General features: G+C 44.9%; 1 long non-coding RNA gene across 11 annotated transcripts in view; it reads right to left on the bottom strand.

Annotated features, from left to right (window-relative positions):
- Positions 1 to 481: 481 nt before the first annotated feature.
- Positions 482 to 23,233, bottom strand: part of LOC128563530 (uncharacterized) — a 279,275-nt gene continuing 256,523 nt past the window's right edge. For 9 of the 11 annotated variants that reach the window (XR_008373804.1, XR_008373799.1, XR_008373803.1 and 6 more), the window contains 2 exons: positions 9,051 to 9,702; positions 482 to 3,462 (listed from right to left, as the gene is read on the bottom strand). This is a non-coding gene — a long non-coding RNA (uncharacterized LOC128563530). Of the gene's footprint in view, positions 3,463 to 4,269; positions 4,314 to 9,050; positions 9,703 to 23,233 lie in introns of all 11 variants that reach the window. The other 2 variants (XR_008373806.1, XR_008373807.1) reach the window with 2 other exon arrangements.

Genomic DNA, 23,233 nt, shown 5'->3' with positions numbered 1-23,233 from the left:
TGTTTAAACACAAGTTCAACATGTGTTTGTTTCGTCTGTTGACTTGCCCTCTTCACCTGCGTACCCCAGGGTGGCAGAGGCTGTGTGGAGGACCACACCCCCAGAATCAAACCACAGAGGCACCTGTATGATACCTAAATAAATGCATATTTACATAAATACATAAAATATTTAACAAGATGCTTGGTGAAGGAGGAGAAGAGATGAGGAAAGAAAAAGGAAGGAAGGAAAGGAGGGAGAAAAAGAGGAAGGAAGGGAGGGAAAATTTAGAAGTTTGAAGACTCTGCATTTAACCCCCTTCTATTCCCCACACTGCCAGAAATCAATAAACCTGCCCAGGAGAATGTGTGTTCTCAAATGGCACAATAGTGAATCTGGAAAAAAAAAAAAACAAGAAGAAGACGGAGGAAAGGAGGAGAAGGAAGAAGAAAGAAGAAGCCATTAGGAACGTTTGTTGTAGAAGAATATTTAATTATAAAAAAGGACACTTATGACACAGTTTTATCTATAAAAGGATGTTAGAAAACAGCATGTAAAATACAATCTCCTTCCTAAAAATACACAGATGGGCACAGAAAATTTACTGGAAGGTTATCCATCAAAATATGAGCTGGTTATATTTGACTAAGATGATTACAGATATTAATCTGGTTATTTTTGTTTATTTACATGGTATAGAGTGATTCTTTATGACTTTTAGAACAAGAATAAAAGTAATTAAAGTTCTATTTATGCACACACAGAAGTCCATACATAGTAAGCTGCAAGGTCGATGCGGTTCTGACAGAAGATACAAGTGAGTGGTCAGGCCAGGCTTCTGGAAAGAGCAGAGGGAGGGTCTGCGGGGTGGGCCGTGCAGGGTCAAGGGTGCCGTCTGCCCTCAGTGACGCTAGGCAGTGGCCCCAGACCCCTCACAGATGTTTGCCTCTCTGGGTCTCAGAGGGAGAAGTGCAACTTTGGCTGGGCCTTTGAGAGCCTTCTCCTGCCTGGCCTTGACCTAAAGACACTTTGGCCTCCACTGCCTTCATGCCAAAGCAACCCTGAAAGCATCTTTCCTTGGAGGACCCAGGACGAGCTCACAGTTCTGTGCCAGCCAGGGATGGATGAGGGCAGGTGCCTCCAAGTGTGATGACGCAGAGGATGGCAGTCAGAGTGAGATGCCACCCCGACTGGCCTCTCACCAGCACCCCTTGTGCTGCAGGGGTCGTTACATCTTGGAGCATTAGTTGTCTGTGAACTGGGGAATGAATCTCTCACAGGGCATTGTAAGGGCAAAGGGAGATCAGTTTTGTGAGTTTAATGAGAAAAGGATAGACATGCTCCTTTCTAGAGAGTGACCACTCGCAAACGTGAGCAATTAATGATTCCATGTAAATTCAGCAGAGGATCTCACTTTTGCTGGATGACAGGGAAAGTAGGTTGGTAGGTACAAACAGCAGTCCCTGTCACAGGAGCCGAGGATCTCAGGGGGTTGGGAGGCCTGGGCAAAAGGCAGTGGGGAATCACACACATTAGGTTGTGCTCAACAGGAAGCCAGGGGGTCCCAGCTTGCTCAGCACAGAGAAAACCCTTCCAGAGAAGGGCTGGACTGAGGGGAGTGAACACACACAATATTATACTGAGCACCTGCTGTGTGCCAGGAAGCATATTAGCTCTAATATATGACCATGGCAGGCCTTTTATAAAACAAAGAACTTGAGCAGAGAGTGTTAAGTAATCTGCCCAAGGTCACAAAGCCAGACAACAGCCTCTCCACCTTCATTGTGCACCGCGATTTCCACCCCGGGGCCGAGCTCCCACCATGGGAAGGGAAGGCATAATCGTACCCCTGATGGTCAGGTGGGAAGGCCACGAGGGTGATCTGAGAAGCTCTCCATTCCCCTTGGCAGGCGTCTTTCCATTCTTTCCCGTCCCACTGCACTCCTGCACGGGGGCTGTTGAGCAGAGACCCTGTCCCACCTACTCGGCCTTGACGTACACTTTTCTTTGAGATGCTTCTAACTCAGGGGATTCTCCTCCTGAGGGGGAGGGGCTTAGCCAGAACCCAGGGGCAACAGAGGGGCTGCGGCTAGCACTAGGAGCTGCCTGTGTATCTTCCACCTACTCGCACAGCCACATACCAGGAATCCAGTTCCTTCCTGGAGGACTGGGGTGGGAGATGGTCAAGGTGGAGACAAGAAGGAACACAGAAACTGCTGCAGGAAGAGTTGTCCCAAGTTAAAGAGGATAACAATTTCAGCCCTGACTCACGGAAAAGAAGAATGAAGCAGGGTTCCAGGTGCCAGTTGGGGCAGTGAAGGAGGAAGGCTCCAGACCTCCGTCTAGGTCATGGCAGGAAATATCTAAAGAAGGGTTGGCTGGGGTAGTCTGGGTTGCCAAGCACCTGCCCACTGGCTATGGGTCAGGAAGGAGGAGAAACTAAGTGGGAGAGCACAGGAGGCTCCTAAGACTTGACCGTGGCCCTGTCCAGGGCAAAGGGGCATCATTGTGAACAAGCACAGAGCTGGACTGCCTGGGTTTGAATTCTGACTCTGCCACTTACTGGACTCTCAGATAAGTGAATTAACTGCTCTGTGCTTCAGTCTTCCCATCCCTACAAGGAATGACAATCACTTCCGCCTCAGTGTTGACAGGAGAAAGGAAATGAGTCTGTGTGCCGAAGCCAGAAGAGGTGCCTGGGGGTAGTCGGCACCCCTGGACCAGGGTTGGGCACACCTTTTCTGTAAAGGGCCAGAGTGTCAATATTTTAGGCTTTGCTAGTCAGGTGGTCTGTCAACTGTTACTTTCTTTATTCTTCTACTGTTTAGAAATGTAAAAATTGTCCTTAGCTCAAAGTCTTTACAAACACAGACAACTGGCCAGATTGAGCCCAACAGGCATAGTTTAAGGACCCAATCTAGACTAACGGTGACCCCAGAGCTGTAGGTGTGATTGGAGGTGGAGTGTGTCAGCCGGCTTTTTGCACTGCATTGGGGTGGGGGTGGGGGGTACATGAAGACTGCATGAGGAGAGCCCTGGGCACGGGTAGGTGGGAGGGTGAGGGGTGTACAGTACACTTGGCAATGGGATTCCGGATAGGCATGACGGTGGCCTGGGTGGGGACACAGGCCATGAGCTCTCTCTGAGCCCTGGGCCCATCTGCTAGCTTTTTAAGAAGCATGTAAGACTGGAGCCTCTGAGAACAGTGGGCAGAGGGTGGTTCAAAGGGGTGATTCCCACCCTACCCCTGTATGTCCTCTAACGAACATTTGCAAAGCATTTCCTGTGTCCCATGCCCTGTCCTAAGCCACGAGTGAGGCAAATGAGACCAGGCTCCGGGAAATCTTGGCTGGCTGGTTGCACCTTTGATGGGACTTTTATCCCAAGTCTCAAGATACATTCTCCACAGTGACTTCCTCAGCCTGCAGTGGTTCCTGGGTTGGTCCTCTGGGGTTCAGGAATCTGGGGCCTTGTTCTGTCCTTCTGGAGAGAATGGAAGAAAAAGATCTACTATGAAATAGTTACAGGACAGTGTTCCCCACCCACATCACTCAAGTGGTACCTCAGACAGGGTGCCCTAAAAACGGAGCCCTCACAGCACTTGATGCACGCTGCTTGTTCCAGAAAGTTCTTTTGTGCCACCTCAGACTTCAAGCTACCAAGAGGCTCCTAACTGTGCGTCCTGACCATCAAAGGACGATATATAGCAGAGATCTTTGACTGTTTCACAACCAAACTGAAAGGGTTTATTTTATTACAAAAGTAGCGGGGTGGTTACCTTGTTTCAGGCACCTGACACATTACGTTATTTTATCTTCACAACAACCCAGCATGGTAGATATCACTGTTGCCATTTAACAGATTAGAAAATTGAGTTGAAGTGAAGCTCTCCAAGGCATTAAAGGTCATGCTGTTCACAACGATGGAATAGTGAATCAGAAACCCGCGTATTCTGCGCCCCGCACTCAGTGGAGGGGACTCCCTTCTGTGCTCCATCGGCATCCTTTTTATGATGTTGTAATGTAACTTGTATCATCTTTTTTATCTTGATTTATCTCTTACGTAGTTCCTTGGGCCTAGACTTGTTGCAGGACACGTGTTCAATCCCTAATAAATATGCCAGCAATTGGCAAGTGGCTTGAGTTTCTTTTTACACAGAAATGAAAGTAACACCACATATGAGCGAGAGGGCACCGAGAAGTCAGTTCTGACCATGCCGGAATAGTGTGGTGGAACTGGTGTGGCAAAGAAAACCCTAGATATCTCAGAGAGAGCATCAAGAATGCATACCTCAAGCTGGCCACTTGTTTTCAACTTGTAACTGCCTGTTACACCTGCAAACGAGGAAAAATATCCGCAATCACCTTCAGACAGGGCTGGCTTGACATTCAGAGCAGGAGCCACAGTTCCACCATAAAGAGCCAGAGAGTATATATTTGTGGCCCTGTAGGCCATACATCTCTGTCACAACCCTCCACTTCACCACAGTAACAGGAAAGCAGCTACAGACAATATGTAAAGAAATGGACACAGCTGTGTTCCAATAAAACTTTATTTACAAAAACAGGCTGTGGGCTGTAGTTTGCCAAGTCCTGGTTTAGAACTGGCACAGTAATATGACTCTTTAAGAAGACTCTATCATGTCCTAGGAACCCCCCATATTTCAATCTTTTTTCCTAAATAAGTGTTTTCAGAGTGCTTACCACAGGACAGACAAAGTTCTAGGATGGGGCTTCAGTGAAGAAGACAAAACCCTGTTCTCTCCAAGTTTTCTTGGGAGGAGCCCTGCTGAGACTCCTCCCCAGGAGAAAACATCACCCCTACTTTTCAGATGAACGAAAGAGATTCAGGAAGGGAGCATCCTGGAGCTTGCGGATCCTGGAACAGAGTTGGGATTCTAGATGAGATCCCAAATCTGGGTCCTTTCCAGAGCTCCACACTGTCTGTCAAAGCAGAATCAAGAAGATTTATTTCCACCTAGATGCTGGATCCCCCTTCAAGCAAAGCTAAACTGCAGCTGCAGGCAGCTCTTTTGCATCACTGGGCCATGTTTCAGTGCCCCAAACAAGAAAAGATGCAGTGGAAACTGCCAACCTCTGATAAATCTCAGAGAAGCAGCTCCCTCGGGCAGCCATGCAGGGACACCCCCATACATGTCCAGGCCTTACGCAGCCCGCGGACATGAGCACTTTCAACTTTGTACCTCATGCCCACAGCAGTCCTATAGCCTGAGTCCTGGAGGAGGCCCAGAAACAGAAGGTAGAGCTGACAGTCTGCTGTTGCAAGGCCTGCTCTGGCAGGACACTGGGCCAGGGTCTGACTGCCATTCTTTTACTTTATCTTTTTGAGACAGAGTCTTACTATGCCACCCTCAGTAGAGTGCCGTGGCATCACAGCTTACAGCAACCTCAAACTCTTGGGATCAAGCAATTCTCTTGCCTCAGCCTCCCAAGTAGCTGGGACTATAGGCACCTGCCACAACACCCAGCTATTTTTTGTTGTAGTTGTCATTGTTGTTTAGCTGGCCTGGGCTGGGTTCAAACCCACCAACTTTGGTGTACGTGGCTGATGCCATAACCACTGTGCTATGGGCACCGAGCTGCCACTCTTTTACTTTTATGGTTTTATACGGTTTAGACCCTGAAATAAAAGAGACCTCTGTGAAGGTGAACCAAGATAGAAAGGGACAGAGAGTGGAAGAACAAACCTTGAGTGCCCACTTGACACTGAGCACTTACCTGACATTTTACCCACATACCACAGGCAGGACATATGTATACATCATTGTTCCTGTTTCATAGACCAGGTATAGGCAACCTATGTGGATTTTTTTTTGAGACAAAGTCTTACTTTATCGCCCTCGGTAGAGTGCTGTGGCATCATAGCTCATAGCAACCTCAAACACTTGGGCTCAAGCAATTCTCTTGCCTCAGCCTCGCCAGTAGCTGAAACTACAGGTGTCGGCCACAATGCCCAGCTATTTTTAGAGATGGAGGTCTCACTCTTGCTCAGGCTGTTCTCGGACCCGTGAGCTCAGGCAATCCACCTGCCTCAGCTTCCCAGAGTGCTAAGATTATAGGCATGAGCCACCTTGCCTGGCAGGCAACCTTTGTTTTTGTAAAGGGCCAAGACATAAATATTTTGGTTTGTGGCCCATTCATCTCTGTTTCAACTATTTAACTGTGCCATTATCAAGTAATAGTGGAACACATCATATGTAGCCTATACAGATAGTAAAGGAATGAACATGGCTGTGTATCAATAAAGCTTTATTCATAGACACTGAAATTTGAATTCCCTATAATTTAAGGGAATTATGTTCATGCCAAGAGCCTGTTTTGAGCCCTACAGCAACTCTTAAGAAGGTTGGTTATTTACAATGGCTCATCTTCATTTTATAGATGAGAGAGCAGAGGTGTGGAGAGAAGTCTGTGCTCTTTTCATAGTTCTAAGCTATTTAGGCTTAGAACATAAAAGGCTTAGAAAACATTGTAGGGCACAATCTTTCCCTTAGCTACTAAGGCAGCCACTCTAAATGCATCCCCCCTGCTGATTACCACCCGGGGTAATCACATACCATGGGCAGGACGCATACCACGTGCTCTAAGCTACTCAGGCTTAGAACATGAAAGGCTTAGAAGCATCATAGGGCACAATCTTTCCCTGAAGAAATATGGAAGCAAATAACCAAAACAAAAACAACAACCGAAAAGAAAAAGTTAAAAAAGAAAGAAAGCTATAAAGCTATATACATATATACATAGTTTTATATTATATACAAATTTATATTACTTATAACTATATGTTATATATAAAATTCCAAATGGAGCCAGTGGGAAAAGCTCCATGGAGGGGCGTTTAGCAGGAGAGGAGGGACCAGCCTTTCAGCCATTAAAGGTCGGGGTGCTCTTGACAATAAGAAACAGAAGAGTGTCCCAACGAGGGAGATGCAAGCCTTGGGTAGAAGGCAAGAGGTTTTCTAGCGGTGCAAAACCTACTATGAACATCAGGAAAGTGAACGGGGCTGGCCAGAGGAAAGCCTGAGGCACTGCTGGGAGAGGGGACGAGGGTCAAGAAGCCGGGGACCTCTGGTCTGGCTGCCCTGATGTGACCATTAAGCAAAGGCCAGGGCACTGGTAGCACCAGCCTGGGGAGTTTCAGACAGTGCTGCAGGAGAGGTGAAAAAGGAGGTAGAGAAAGAAAATTAGGCACAGCCTAATTTTAATTAGGGGCCAAATTTCTGGGTGTGGAGTGCACAGCCCCCTATACCCTGCATGGAAAGGTCCGCTGAGCCTTCACACCAACCCCGCCTGGTGAGATGGAGGAGCAGGTGCCACCCCCAGACCCAAAGTTCACATACTGGTTAAGGGGAGAGGAGGAGACCGCAGTCTACTTCCTGACCCTGTGGGGCCCTGGCCTTCTCTAACTGCTGTCATATCTGGATCCTCGCAGTCTCAGCAGGGCAGCATTAGCAACCCCACTCGACAATGGGGACACAGACCCAGAGGGCACAAAGCCTGGAGTGAGGACATGCGTGAGTTTTCCTACGAGATAAGCCCACTGGCACCTGCTGAGGGCTTATGATACACCGGGCACTGTACTGAGCTCTTTCCATGGGGTAGCCCGTTTCATCCTTGCAGCTTTATAAAAGTCATTGTGTATGATAGATACATCTGTGTATGCAAGTGACATCGTGATGCTATACCTAGAAGAAGCTTTAAAGGAGCAGCTGTCCTGCACCACACTGAGTGCACAGCCAGGGTTAACCTACACCTTCCCCTCCTTCCACTTGCCCCTCCAGTGTCTGGGCAGCACCCCTGGAGACAGAGAGCCTTAGCAGGAAAGAGAAGGAGAGGAAGGAAAAGCAGCTGTCCTGGAGTCCCTGGAGCCCCATCTGCTCCCCAGAGGTCCCACTGCTTTAAGGTGAGAAAGCAGGTAAAGAGGAGGCTCCCCGGCCCACGGCAGTGCGGGCTCAGCTCACAGCCCAGGCGAGTGCCAGAGTTGGCTCAGCACGCAGGGTTGTATAATCACCTTGGCGCTGCTGGTCACTCTGGAGCACCAGGCAACCTTTGGACAAGAAAAACTAACTCCTGAACGCCTGCCAGACAGGGACAGTCAGAGGAGTAAACAGAGGAGTGACGGCACCCCAGGACCCCCTAACGCGCCTGCCCTGCTGGGCTAATAATAACCTCAGGAAGGGACTTTTATGGAGTACTCACACGTCAGCCACGTGTGCTCAGACCTTTATACACATTTATACTTCTCTAATCATCCTGGAAGGTCTGTGGGGAGGGTGATAAAATTATCCCCACTTTACAGATGGGGGACCTGAGGATCCAGAACTGAGTGGGGTCATCGAGCTATTTACTAGAGAAGCTGAGATCGGAACTCAGGCCGCCTGACTCCACAAGCTTCACCATGACCGCTGTGCCACAGGCAGGTAGGTGGGCATGGGGCAGTGGAAAAGAACAATAATCTTGGAGTCGAGAGTATATGGAATCAGATCTTAGCTGCACTAATTCTAGCTGGATGGCCTTGAATTCACTATGCTTAGGGTCTGTTGTCCCATTTGTGTAATGGGGACCCCAGGTCCTCGGGTGGTAATCAGCAGGGTGGATGAGTCTAGAATGGCTGCCAGTAGGTCTTCCATAGTTAGTGTCTTATCTTACAGGATACCCAGCACCTGCCACCTCCCAGCGTATTAACAGGGGTCCTCCCTGAACCTTGGGCTTCTCCGCACTTTCCTGTCCCCCTGCCCTGCACCTCTAGTCAGTGGTCTTCTGATGAGGGTTCCAAATTCTAACAAGTGATCCCAAAGGCTTTCAAAGAAACACACACTCTGACCATCTATATCAGTGGTTCTCAACTTTCCTAATGCCGCAACCCTTTAATACAGTTCCTCATGTTGTGGTGACCCCCAACCATAAAATTATTCATTGCTACTTCCTAACTGTAATTTTGCTACTGTTATGAATTGTAATGTAAATGTCTGCTATGCAGGAGACCTCCAGAGGGGTCCCGACCCACGGGTTGAGAACCACTGAGCTATACCCTGGCTTTCCTCTACTCACCCCATCAAAGTCAGTCTCTGATTTTCTTCCCTTAATTGCCACTTCATTATACTGCATTCAGGGGACAGCAGGAGCAATTCAGAAGGTGGACAATTCAACCCACTCAGTGTGTCCATTTTCTGCAAGTTGAGCATGTGCAACCTGGTGAGAAAAGACGCAGAAGCCAGGAGCTCGCTGACGGCAGCTCTTCTGTGGATTTTCAGAAACCGATTTCAAAGTAAAACCTCCAGTCGGAACCTCCTTGGAGGTAAATAATCCATAAATATAGAATTACCAACTTTAGAAAAGATGGTTCTTCTTTGTCTGCAAAATCTCTGCACTACTCAATAAATCTGTGGGTCTCCTACTCCCACGGGCTGGGCCAGGTGGAGGGGAAGGTCCATGTGTAGAACTAAATTTCATTGTAATTGGTTTTCCTGAGGATTTTATCATATGCAGTTTAAAAGCATCATTTTGAAAAGGCATCCATACCTTCCCCAATTTGCCACAAGTGTTTAATGGCACCAAAAAAATGTCCAGTCTTCTCCGATCTTGGAACGCCAAGGCCTGGAGCGCGCATGTTGCTAGGCCTCTGGAAGTCATTCTCCAAGTCTTTAAGAGGCTTCCAGACGAGATCGTGTTGTTTCCCCCTTTTCTCTTCCCTGTGGAAATCCTAGTTTGTGTGTAACAAAGAAAAAACCAAGAAAGAGTGATTCTCTTCTTTTTTGAGACAGAGTCTAATTCTGTCATCCTGGGTAGAGTGCCATCATGTCATCTCTCACAGCAATCTCCAATTCTTGGACTAGAGTGATCCTCTGGCCTCCACCCCCTGAGTAGCTGGGACAACAGGCACCAGCTACAATGTTTGGCTAATTTTTTTTTTATTTCCAGTAGAGACTGGGTCTCACTGTTGCTCAAGCTGATCTCGAACTCCTCAGCTTAAGCAATCCATACACCTAAGCTTCCCGGACTGCTAGGATGACAGGTGTGAGCCACCACACTGGGCCGAGTGATTCTCTTCTAATGTCTATATGATCCCCCTACACACACTGCTATGAATAATTTTGGGTTTAATTATCTGTACTCTCTCCTGGCCTGTAAATTCTGGAAAGGCAGGGGCAATGTTAAATCTTTGTATTCTACTTATGGATTGAATATTTGTGGGCTCCTCCTCCCAGATCGAGACATTGAAATCCTAACCCCAAGGTGATGGAATTAGGAGTGTGGCCTTTGGGAGGTGATTAGGTCTTAAGAGTGGAGCCCTCATGACTGGGATTAGGGCTCTTATCAAGGGCACTAATCAAGAGCTGCCTCTTCTGTCATGGGAGGACACAGCAAGAAGACAACCATTACCAACCAGAAATGGGCTCTCACCAGGACACGGAATCCATTGGTACCTTGATCTTGAACTTAACAAATCTCCAAACTGTGAGAAATAAATTCCGCCTGTGCTATTCTGTGGCTGCAGCCCGGAGGCACTAAAAGGTAGGACTCTGAGGAGCACTGGCTTAATGTATGGAAAGAGAAGAAAGTTTTACCACACACAGATTCTCTCATTTCCATGGGTAAATGTCCCTCCCTTGAGTAAATCCTAGGTATTTTCCCTTGGCCTCAGAGATCTGTTTAGAATTCTTGGCCTTTTCTTCTTATTTGGGCCACAAGGAGGACAAGTTGGCACAGCGTCTGTCCCCTGGGTTCAGAGGGGCTGTGCCTTCTCACCCACATGGCCTTTTTCCCTCCCTTCTCCTCTCGGCATGTTGCAGAGTGAAGCCTTATATTCTGTTGAGAAACCCTGAGCAACTACCAAAACTGCCCCTTGCTGGTGGATTTATTTGCGTATCATAGTGATAAATGAAAGAACAAGCTTTCCTTGAACAATGACTGCAAACAGGCCAAGCACCCCTCCCCAACTGCACAGGACACATTCTTTCCAAGTGCACGTGCAACGTTCACCACCCTCTGCTCAGCCATAGAGTCAATCTCAGAACTTTCAAAGGACTTAAGTCACGCAGTGAATCTTCTCTGAGGACAACAGAAATAAATCAAAATTAAAGGTCAGCAACAGCAGATACTTAGAAAATGCTCAAATATTTGGAAATAAGGAACCTTTCTCAGTGCTTGGCACAAAGTAGGTCTTTGAGAATGTCAGCTCCATCCCCGATCCCTGTTCCCACATTGTTCTCCATTTCTGTTGCTATTAAAGGTGAAGGTCAGCTAGCAGCCAGAGGCGTGTCCCAAGTCCCGAGCATGCCATCCACTGCCCAGTCTGCACAGCGAGCTGGTATGAGTTACCAGTGAACTCTGTCCTGAGCTTTCACCAGATCCATACTATGAGGATCTCTGCCAAAATGGGGTCCCACTACACTCTCCACTCTGGGGACGGCCAACATTGCTGAAGGGGCTGTCCAGATGTGGGATAAGGCTTGTTTTTAAGATAGATCTTGTTTTGCTTATTTATAATGTTAGACGGTTCCCATGACAGCAGCAACAGAGAAAACTGGCAAGACACTGGACAGGCCGAGTCATTCAAAGTGAATGGTGAGTGTGGCCCTGACATGCTTTGGATTGAAAGATGAAGTGGGATCTAAATTTCACTAAAGAGTTTGCCTGAGCTTTTCAAGGCTACAATCCTATCCATGCTTTTAGTTCCTTAATAAGAATGGGCAATTAGGGTGCTAATAACCTGCCACCTTTCAAAACCAAAAAGTGGAGTGATGTGTTACTGCCAGACACGTGATATGAATAAACAACACCATCTCTTGAAGCAAAACTGGTTGCAACATCATTTTCCCTGCACATCAGGGTGAATAAGTGGGAAATTAAGACCTTAATTAAAACACACCTGAAGAGGTTGGCCCCCCTCAAAATGCTTCAGAAATCGTTCATGGGAAGTTCCCACCAGGATTCTATAGAAAGAAGGTAGCTAGAAACAGGTGAGAAAACAGCACCGTTTTGCCACTTCCTGGCCCTGGGACCATGGGCAGGAGGTTCTACCTCAGTTCCTCACCTGTAAAATGGGGGTGCTAGTAGAAGGACCTGCCACCACAGGTCGGTGTGAAGACTGAATGCGATGCTGTGCCAAGTGCCAGACAAGCGACGATCACGTGAAAATGAACAATACCAAGCACTGGGCACGTAGATCAAGGCAGACATTGCTGGAGCCCCAGTGGTGGAATTCAAATTCCGTCTGACCCCAGAGCCTTGTGGATGTGGAGAGAAGGGAACACTTTTACACTACTAGTGGGACTGCAAACCGGTACAACCTTTCTGGAAGGAAGTATGGAGAAACCTCAAAGCACTCAAGCTAGACCTCCCATTTGATCCTGCAATCCCATTACTGGGCATCTACCCAGAAGGAAAGAAATCCTTTTATCATAAGGACACTTGTACTAGACTGTTTATTGCAGCTCAATTTACAATCGCCAAAATGTGGAAACAGCCTAAATGCCCACCAACCCAGGAATGGATTAACAAGCTGTGGTATATGTATACCATGGAATACTATTCAGCCATTAAAAAAAATGGAGACTTTACATCCTTCGTATTAACCTGGATGGACGTGGAAGACGTTATTCTTAGTAAAGCATCACAAGAATGGAGAAGCATGAATCCTATGTACTCAATTTGATATGAGGACAATTAATGACAATTAAGGTCATGGTGGGGGTGGGGGAAGGGGAGAGCAGAGAGAAAGAAGGGGGGAGGGGGTGGGGCCTTGGTGTGCGCCACACCTTCTGGGGGCAAGACACGATTGCAAGAGGGATTTTACCAAACAAATGCAATCAGTGTAACCTGGCTTATTGTACCCTCAACGAATCCCCAACAATTAAAAAAAAAAAAGTGAAGAAATAAAAAAAAAAGAAACTTCCAGTCTAGGCTGGGTGCGGTAGGTCACACCTATAATCCTAGCACTCTGGGAGGCTGAGGTGGGTGGGTCACTTGAGCTCAGGAGTTTAAGACCAGTCTGAGGACAAGTGAGACTCTGTCTCTACTAAAAATAGAAAAAATTAGCCGGGAATTGTGGTGGGCACCTGTAGTCCCAGCTATTCGGGAAACTGAGGCAAGAGGATCTCCTGAGCCAGAGAGTTAGAGGTTGATGTGAGCTATGACAATGCCGTGGCACTCTACCCAGGGTGACAGAGTGAGAAGAAAGAAATGAAAGATGGAAGGGAGGGAGGAAGGAAGGAAAGGAACATCCAGTTTATACCACATAGGAGTAACCAATAGAAACCACCCACAACAATTCTGGGAGGACCAGGCAACTGCCCCAGGGATAACACACAGAGCCAAAGGGAGTATGGAATGATCCTGCAGGAACACAGGGTGCACTGTCCTATTTGAGCTGGCCTTGATGGATGTTTTGGTTTTCACCAGGAGCGGGTAAGAAGGGCCTTATAGGCAGAAAAACCTGTACTGGTGGAAGGTGTTAGTCAGGTGCAGGGACTTATACCTGTAATTCCAGAACTTTGAGAGGCTGAGTTGGAGAACCACTTGAAGCCTGGAGTTTGAGACCACCCTGGGTAACGTAGCAAGACCCCTGATCGCTACAAAAACTCAAAAAAAAAAAAAATAATAATAATAAATAAATAAATTGGCCAAGCACCTATAATCCTAGCTACTTGGGAGGCTGAGGCGGGAAGATCTTTTGAGCCCAGGAATTCCAGCCTGGGTAACAAAGCAACACCCTGTTTCGGGGAAAGAAAAAAAAAAAAAGAAAAGAAAGAGAAAAGCACTGTGGCTAGGAGCAGAGACTCTGGTGTCTGATGAACTAATTTGACATAATTAAGCTGTGTAACTTTGGGGAAGAAACTTGCCAGACCCCCACTGCCCACTGGTTAGCATCTCTCAAGGAGCTGCTAACTACTTCATGTCCTAAAAACAGAAAGTCCCAAGGACCAACAAGAAATGGGACTTGAACTATTACTATCACTAGAGATAAGTTTCTGCTGAAAACAACTCATCAACTCACAGCTAGATTTAGGGATCTGACTTCATCCCTTTTGCAAAGCACATTTCTGCTAAATAACTGTGACTCAATGTCATTTGAGTTCTATCACTTTGACAGCTGCCCAGGGAAGGCCCTTTCTCCCTGGACCACAGAGTGTCTCTATTAATCTTTGTGTTTTATTGTGTAAAACAGGACGACAGATTGGAGATTTTAATATAAAAATGCATTTAAGTTATGCCCTCCTTTCGCTCCTTACAAACTCACATCTTGAGAGTCTTATTTTGTGCCTGGGTTTACCTAGGTGTTTTTGATAATCAGTCTGTAAGTCAAAGATTCTAAGATACACGACTTTTCAAATTATCTCCAAAAAATAGCTATGAATCCTACAGCAGTGTCATGCAGTAGTTTAATTGGAAACATGTGTTTCTTAGTGCACATAAATTAATAGTGAATTGCACAATTGATGGCATCTTAGATTCAAGGAACTTTCATGTGTGCTGAGAAACATGTTTCAAAGAAAACAAAACTTGGATTTCTCTAAACAACCACCACATGAATACATATTATCATTCCTAACCTACAGATGAGAAACCTAATGCAGCTGTTTTTTGAGTGCTAAAAAATTTTTGCTAAAGATTGCCTAGCTTCCTGTGTAGAAAGAAAGAAGGTTAGGGTGAGATTTTTGTTATGATTGCAGATTACGAGGTCTGCGTCTTTATGTATTACTGCAATTTAGTGTTGGAAAACAACGATCGTTTTATGTTCCTCCTGATTTTTTGGTCCTGGGCTTAGCTGGGTGGTTCTTGCTTGGGGTTTCCATGCCCTGTAGTCAGATGTCAACTGGGCCATGCTCATTTGAAAGGCAAAGGTCCTATGAATGCAAGATGGCCTTTGGCGTAGCCGTCAGCCAACACTGGCTGCTGTTGGAAGCTCCCGGAGGCCACAGAGCAGAGCAGTCACTGGGAGCCTCTTCAGCAAGACAGTCCCAGTGCTTCCCCCAAAATGAGCATGCCGAGAAAACTACCTGGGAGCTGTGTGAAGCAGTCACAAGCCTGCACAGACTCCAGGGAAAAGACACAGACCTCATCTTTCGGTGGGAATGTATCAAGGTACAAGAAAGGGAGACTGAATAAAATGTGACGAGGAGGGCTGCTGAACAAATTTAAATTTGTTAAAAAACAAATTTAAGAGGGTTTAACATGTAGCTTCAATTGCAATGTATTTGCTTTGAGACCTTAAACACTGGCCCAGCATTGCTCTCATTGTTAAGAACACATCTGGACCTTTCCAGAAAGTGGTTGCATGGCTAACTTAGCAGACTTGTAGGAAACATCAGACATACCTTATTTCTAACCTAAAATGGCTTTACTTAGTTTAATAACTACTGAGTGCTGCTGCAGAATGATTTGATTTCCGTGGATGCCCTGATGAGCACAACGATGCCTCTTTCTTCACTCAGCTCACACTCTGGTGGGGGACACGAAAGATGATCAAATCTGTCATAATGTCCTGTCATCAGTACTAAAGACAATGGCAGAAAGTGAGGGGCACGGAAGGTGTTTTAGAGGGGGAGTTGGTCGGAGAAGGCCTCTCAAGTTGTTAACATCTGAGCAGAGGCCTGAATGAAGTGCACAGATGGGCCAGGCAGGTGTGCAGGACGAGGAGTGTTCTGGAAAATAGAAATGTAACGTGCAAAGGCCCTGAGGCCAGACCGTGCACAGCTATGTCTGGCCTCCAGCAAGGAGGCCAGTGTGGGAACTACAGTGAATAAGCGGGAAGGTGGCGTTTCAGAAGGCTTCTCAGGGCAAGCCTTGCAGGGCACAAAAGGGAGTCTGGATTTTACTGTGAGGTGAGACTCCTGGGAAGGTTTTGAGCAGATGAATCCCATGATTTGGTTTAGATTTTTAAAGCATCCCTTTAGCTGTTGAGCAAGAACGAAGGGCAGGGTAGAAATAGGAAGATGGGTTAGGAGACTCCTGGAGGACCCAGCCCAAATGTGGTGGTGGCTTTGTCTAGACTGTCATTTGGTGGACAGGCTAAGAAAGGGGTGGGAAGGGCATATACTTTAAAGGAAGTCTCCACAGGCTTTGCTAATACTAATGGTCACACCTACCAGGACAGCCCTTAACTCCATGAATGAGGAATATATCAAAATAATGCTTGGTTGTCGCCTAGATTCAAAAGTGACCTCTACAGAAGGTGGAGATTTGGGCAGCAAAAAGTGAGAGGAAGTGAGACCCAGACCAGAGCAGCTCCCTCTCACAAGCTGGGGAGCTTGTCCCTCACTGCATGGGAATGGTAGGAACACAGACACTAGTCCCTCCTACCCACCTCCACCTCCTGGCAGTAAAGATGTGAGGAGGTTCAAAAGAATTAGCCACTAGCTGGAAAGACCCTGTCAAAAAAAAGTTCAAAAATAAGTCTGAAGTCTTCCAGAGACCACCAGAAGAGACCTAAAACCATTTGCATGGGCAAGTTTGGGTATTTTGGTCATTTGTGTGGTGACCAAACTTGGTAGTCACAGCCCCTCCTTCTTTGCAAGCCAACATTCTCTAAAGATTCTTTGTTTGTCAAAAAGAAACCACCATTGTGGCTGCTTTATGACAGATTTTAGGAGGCGTTTCATGCTCTACAAGTCTCAGTGGTGAAAGGGTCAAGATTCTACTTAAACACCCACAAGTGGCCCATTGATGGGACCAAAATGCAAACCCAAGTCTATAATAGTGACTACTTTTCTTTTAATTTAATTTTCACAAACACATCTGCAGCCACTTACTATAGTGTTCTCGTCATTCATAACATGTTTAGTCATTTAAGGATCTGAAACAGTCATATGAGTTTAGTACTACTGTTACTGTTCATTTTATGCTCAACACACTTGTACTGAGCATTTTACAGGTAGGAAAGTAAGTCACAGTGAAGCTAAGTGACTCACCCAAATTCACACAGAAGAGCCAGGATTAGAGCCCAGGAACTCTGGCTCTGGAATTTGGGCCCTTCAGTGCCAGGCTAAGCTACCCAACACTGTGCTTTGCTGGAAATTTGTGTTATCTGTTAAACGTACTTTCTGCTTCAAATAAGAGAAACCCCAGTTTAGAGCAACTTAAACAACAGGACTTGTTTCACATAACAAGAGTCTGGAAGTGGTATTCTTCTGTTTTGGATTGATGGAACAGCTTCATTACTATGGAAGATCCAGGCTTTTCTATCTTTTTGGCTCCACCAACTCAGTCTGTTGGGTGTTGACACATGCTTACAAGATAGCTGCTGCAGCACCAGGTATCATATCCCAGATCTAGGCAGGAAGAAAAGATAAGAGTAATGGGCTTCCTCTGTGAGGGGCTAGGTCTTGTTGTGTGGGAAGAGACTCCCTGCCCCTCACGATTCCCCTAAAGAGACTGGACAACATGCCCACTCTCACCAATCATAAATCATCTCATGAGGTCGGGATAGGGGTCTGGCTTCTCTGAGATCTGGAGCCTGCTCCCTACCACTTGAACATATAAAGGTTCTATAAAGTGGGAGACAATGGCTTTTGAGATGACAACAGACAGCAACTGCCAACGGTAGGTTTTACCATCACCAAGATATGATTGCTGCAGCCAGAAGTGACAAGGTTAAGGTCATACAGCCGACAACGTGGTAGCTCCAGGATGCTAACCCAGCTCCCTCCAACACTAAATCTCATGATCTTAACTGTGGTGTACTACACGGCTAAGTGGAGTCAATAACAGATAGACACAAATTTATGCCTCTACCAAGAAGAGCTGTAGGGCCTGAGAGAAATTACTTAAGCTCCCTAAGGCTCAATGTACTATCTCTAAATTGTGGCTAGTAGTGGTACTTCACCAAGGGTCTCTGCAAGAACAAAATGGAATGGTGTGCGTAAAGAGGCTGATAATGACAAAAAAATCAAAATCTTTGGCTATAATTATCCTTGTTGCCACTATTTTTATCATCATTATTTTTATACTTTGTAGCCACAAGGGCCTTGTACCCATATGAGCACCACTTTGGAAATCTGGGGGTGACTGGTAGTGGTACTGACTAGTGGATATGTTTGAAAGCAAGGAGTTGTCGAGTAAAACACTAACTATGGATTCAAGAGTCCTAAAGCTTGTCTTGTTTGAATTTAGTGATCCAAGGACTGGTGGCTCAAAATAGGTCCACAGATCTATAAGGCCCAAGAGTTATTTTAGCAATGGTTCTGCTATTAGTAAAATGTTGTTTGGCCAAAAGTAGCTCACTTCTCCTTTTTTGGACCTTTGTGTTCTCATCTGTACAGTGAAGTGGTTTTTCCTTTATCAGTCCCCACTTTGTAGTGAACATTAATTGAGCACCTACTATACGCACTGTGTCATGGAAGCCATGGAGGTACAGAGATGGGTGAGGCACATCTCGCACTCAAGAAGTGTAGAGACTTAGGGCTCTTCAAGGTTCCTCAGCAGTAAATTTTGACAACATTAGCCAGAAGGCGAGGCTAATAACTTCTAATTCAGAGGTATATTTTGAGGATTAGCCACATTAGGTTAATTACAACTAAAAGTCTCTGAATAAATGCAAAAAAATAAAGCTTTGGTGGTTTCTTACAAAGTTAAACATATCACATCCTGTGATCCAACAATTGTCCCCCTTGGAGTCTTTCCAAATGAGTCAGAAACTTATGGTCCCACCAAAATCCACATAGGGTCGGCATGATGGCTCACAGCTATAATGCTAGCACTCTGGGAACCCAAGGAGGGAGGACCCCTCGAGCTCAGGAATTTGAGACCAGCCTGATCAAGAGCAAGACCCTATCTCTACTAAAAACAGAAAAACTAGCCCAGCATGGTGGTGAGTGCCTGTAGTCCCAGCTACTTGGGAGGCTGAGGAAAGAGGATCTCGTGAGAAGATTTTGAGGTTGCTATGAGCTATGATGTCACGACATTCTACCCAGGGTGACAGAGTGAGACTCTGTCTCAAAAAACAACAACAATCAAAAACAATAACAACAACAAAAAGAAGAACCCTTATATATGAATGCCTATAGCAAATTTATTCACCATTGCCAAAATTTTGGAGCAACTAAGATATCCTTCAAAATGTGAAAATAAAAACAAACTATGGTATATCAAAATCCCAGCAAGTTACTATGCAGGTACCAGTAAACTGATTGTAAAGTTTATATGGGGAGGGAAAATACTTGACAGCCAACAGACTGAAAGAAAAAAGAAGTCAGAGGACTAACACCGCCCTGTTTCTACGCATACGATCAAGATAGGCTTATCAAGATAGCATGGTATTGGCAAGAGATTAAACAAATAGATCAATGAAACAGAACAGAGAGCCTAGAAATAAACCCAAATAAATACAGTCCATGATCTTTGACAAAGGAACAAAGGCATGACAATGGACCAAAGATAATCTTTTCAATAAATGGTGCTGGCACAACTGTACATCCACATGCAAAGAAATGAATCTAGACACAGACCTTGAACCCTTCGCAAAAACTACCACAAAATGGATCATAGACCTAAAAGTAAAATGCAAAACTATAAAACTCTCACAAGATAACAAAGGAGAAAATCCCAGGTGACCTTGGGTACGGCAACAACTTTTTAGATACAACACCAAAAGCATGATCCATGAAAGACCAATAAATAAGCTGAGCTTGGTTAAAATTAAAATTTCTGTTCTGCAAAAACACTGTCAGGAGGGTGAAAAGACAAACCTTATAATGGAAAAAAGTATTTGCAAAAGGCATTGTCAGTTAAAGGAATGCTATCCAAAATGTACAAAGAACTCTTGAAACGTGAGGATAAGGAATTGAAAAACCTAATTAAAAATGAGCACAATACCTAAACAGACACGTCATCAAAGAATATAAGCACATGGTAAATAAAATAAACATCATATGCCACTGGGAAAATGCAGATTAAAATAACAATGAGATACCACTGCACACCTATTAGAATGGCCAAAATCCAGAACAAATGCTGGTGAGGATTTGAGCAATAGGAGTTCACATTCATTCATTCTCAACCATTCATTGTTGGTGGGAATGCAAAATTATTTAGCCATTTTGCAAGACTTTGGCAATTACTTATAAAACTAAATATACATAAGCTGTAGCAACTACACTTCTTGGTATTAGTCCAAACGAACTGAAAACGTATGTCCACGCAAAAACCTGCATATAAATATTCACTGCAGCTTTATTTATAATTGCCCAAACTTGGAAGCAACCAAGATACCTTTCAGTAGGTGACTGAATAAATACACTATGGTGCACCCAGACAATGGAATATTATTCAGCAATAAAAAGAAATGAACTCTCAAGCCAAGAGAAGACTCAGAGAAATCTTAAATGCATATTACCAAAGTAAAAAAAAAAAAATGATAAAGATACATACTGAATGATTTCAACAAGTTGACATTCTGGAAAAGAGAAAACCATGGAAACAGTAAAAAGATCTGTGGTCACCAGAGGTTGGTGGAGGGAGGAATAACAGGCCAGCACAGATGATTTTTAGGGCAGTGATTACTCTATGTGATACTGTAATGGTGCCTACACTGGAGACGCGACTGTGTATGTTTATCAGAACCCACAGAACTATACGTGACAAAAGAATGAAACTTAATGTAAAGTATGTACTTCAGTTACTCATAATGTGTCAGTATTGGCTCACAAACTGTAACAAATGAGCCACATGAATGCAGGATGCTAGTAAAAGGAGACATGGAAGAGGAAGAGAGAATATATACTAGAAAGAAAACTTTAGTTACAGAAGCCAAGAACAGGTAACAACCAGAAGCTCATTACTGATAACTACCTAAATAAGAGTAAATTTCAAAATGGTAGCTTAAAAGGTTATAGAATCACATGGACAAGGCTTATGGAAAAAAGCAAACAGAAAATAATTCATCGTTACAATGGACTATGTAAAAAATAATTATATAAAACAAGGCAGGTGGGTTAAAGCACATTGATAATGATTATTGATATGTTTATCTAGGGATATAAAATTATGGATAATTTCTTATTCTCTTTTTTCAATTTCTTATATTGTTGATATATCTTCTCAAATATATATACATTAGAACCTCCATAGCTGACCACCTCCCTACACTGACTACCTCAAGTTGACCTAATTTTCATAGATCAGACACGCACCACACATACTCAATGGAAGATTGACTTCTATATAATTGACATCTCTGAAAGCTGTGTCTTGACCACTTGGACGTGACACGCAAAATTAATTTTCCTCTACAACTCCAGCGTTTGAGTCCACTCTACACCAAGCAATAGAAGGTATGGGCTTTGCCCCTTAGTGGTATTATTTTTTTCTTTAGTGTAAGCTCTTTTTTCATGTTTTATTACTATCATGTGTTGGATTAGGCTGAACATCCTATTGTTTATCATGTATCATGAAGGATTTTTTCAATGTGAAGGACTGCTCTGAACTGTCGGTACATCCTACAATTACTGAAAAATTTTATAGTTAATTGAGACATGAGATGGGTCAAAGGAAATAAAGTGGCTGCATTGAAGGAAAAGATTGATTCACATTTTTCTGGAAAGCAGCAGGTAAAGAAAGATAGCAGAACATTTTGGTGTTAGCAAGACTATGGTTATCAAAAATGTAAACCTGAGTACTTAAAGAGATATGGTAAGGAAACAGAGACTTTTCGCAGCAGAAGAGGAAAACTTCCCTCAGTGAAATCAATGAAGCCACATTAAGCTGGTTCAAACAAGTGAGGATAGTTAATGCCCGAATCTCTGGGCCAATGATCCAAGAATTTGCTAAAAAATTTGCAAAGGAATTGAGGTGGCAGATTTCCAAGCATCAAGCAGCCAGCTCGAGAAATTTAAACTGCAACACGAGATCTCCCAGTGAGTCTTGGTGGTAAATCCAATGAAGTTCCAGGAGAAGTTGGGGAAGAGTTCATCAAAAAGTTCCTGGACTTCTCCAGAGGTTTCCAAAACGAAGACATCTGTAATGCTGACGGGTGCAGACTCTTTTTCAAGGCAATGCCTGGCAGAAGCCTTGATTAAAGAGTGACTATATAAGAATAGGAAACTTTCCAAAGACCATTTCACAGTTCTTCTTTGCACTAGCTCACCTGGAAAGAAACTAAAGCCCTGGTGATTGGTAAATCAGCAAAGCCACATGCATTCAAGAACCTGAAGCCCAACGAGCTCCCTGTCACTTGGAGATCAAACAAATGAGCATGGTGACCAGCACCCTATTTGAGGAGTGAGTCATGGGTGTTGACCGAGAAATGAAGAAAAAATTGTCTAGTCTAAGGCCAGGCGTGGTGGTTAACACCTGTAATCCTAGCACTCTGGGAGGCCGAGGCGGGTAGATTGCCTGAGCTCACAGGTTCGAGACCAGCCTGAGCAAGAGCAAGACCCCCGTCTCTAAAAACAGCCAGGCATAGTGGTGGCGCCTGTATTCCCAGCTACTTGGGAGGCTGAGGCAAGAGAATCAATCACCTGAGCCCAAGAGTTTGAGGTTGCTGTGAGCTGATGCCATAGCACTCTACCGAGAGTGACAAAGTGAGACTCTGTCTCAAAAAAAAAGGAAAAGAAAAGAAACGAAATTGTCTAGTCTACTGACAGTAGACAACTGTCCTGGCCACCAGCAAGTAAACTATCTCACATATGACAGTGAAATTTCTGCCTATACACATAATCTCAAAAACCCAATCCTTTGACCGTTGGCATCCTCAAAACATTTAAAATGCACTACCGAGCCCAGCTCCTGTGAATGGCTCATGACTAAAACACACACCTGTGGTCCGCCTGTGGCAGCAAGTTCACCTGCGGCATCATTCAGCGCCCTGGATGCTCCTCCAGATCAGTTCTGCTTGGAAGAGAGTTCAGTCAGAAATGACACAGAAGTGTTGAAGAAAGTGGAATTTGTCACAACTCAAGAGCACAATGTTTTGGCCCCTTCAGATAGTCCTTCTCCCAGGGCAGAGTTCAAAGAAGTAGATTTTGAAGGGGTGGCAACCTGTAAGGAACCTGATTCAGAAGCGATTTCCCAAGTAATATTGACCAAAGTACAGACCAGCATAAAAGTGCATAAAGTAGCTGGTGAAGTGAAAGAAGCAAGTGAGGATGACACAAAAGTTACAGCGATTCCAAAAGAAGAGCACGTCAGGCATCTCATCATGCAGCCGAAGTCACTTGCTGAGGAAAAATGCCCAGGTGTGCTGAGCGGTGTAGCCAGCGTAGAGAGTGCTTTCTCCACGTACCTTTGTAATAACA

Source organism: Nycticebus coucang, chromosome 13 (assembly GCF_027406575.1).
Source record: "Nycticebus coucang isolate mNycCou1 chromosome 13, mNycCou1.pri, whole genome shotgun sequence".
NCBI lineage: Eukaryota > Metazoa > Chordata > Mammalia > Primates > Lorisidae > Nycticebus > Nycticebus coucang.
Note: the sequence above shows the minus strand (reverse complement) of the source record. Positions and strands in the feature narration are given on the sequence as shown.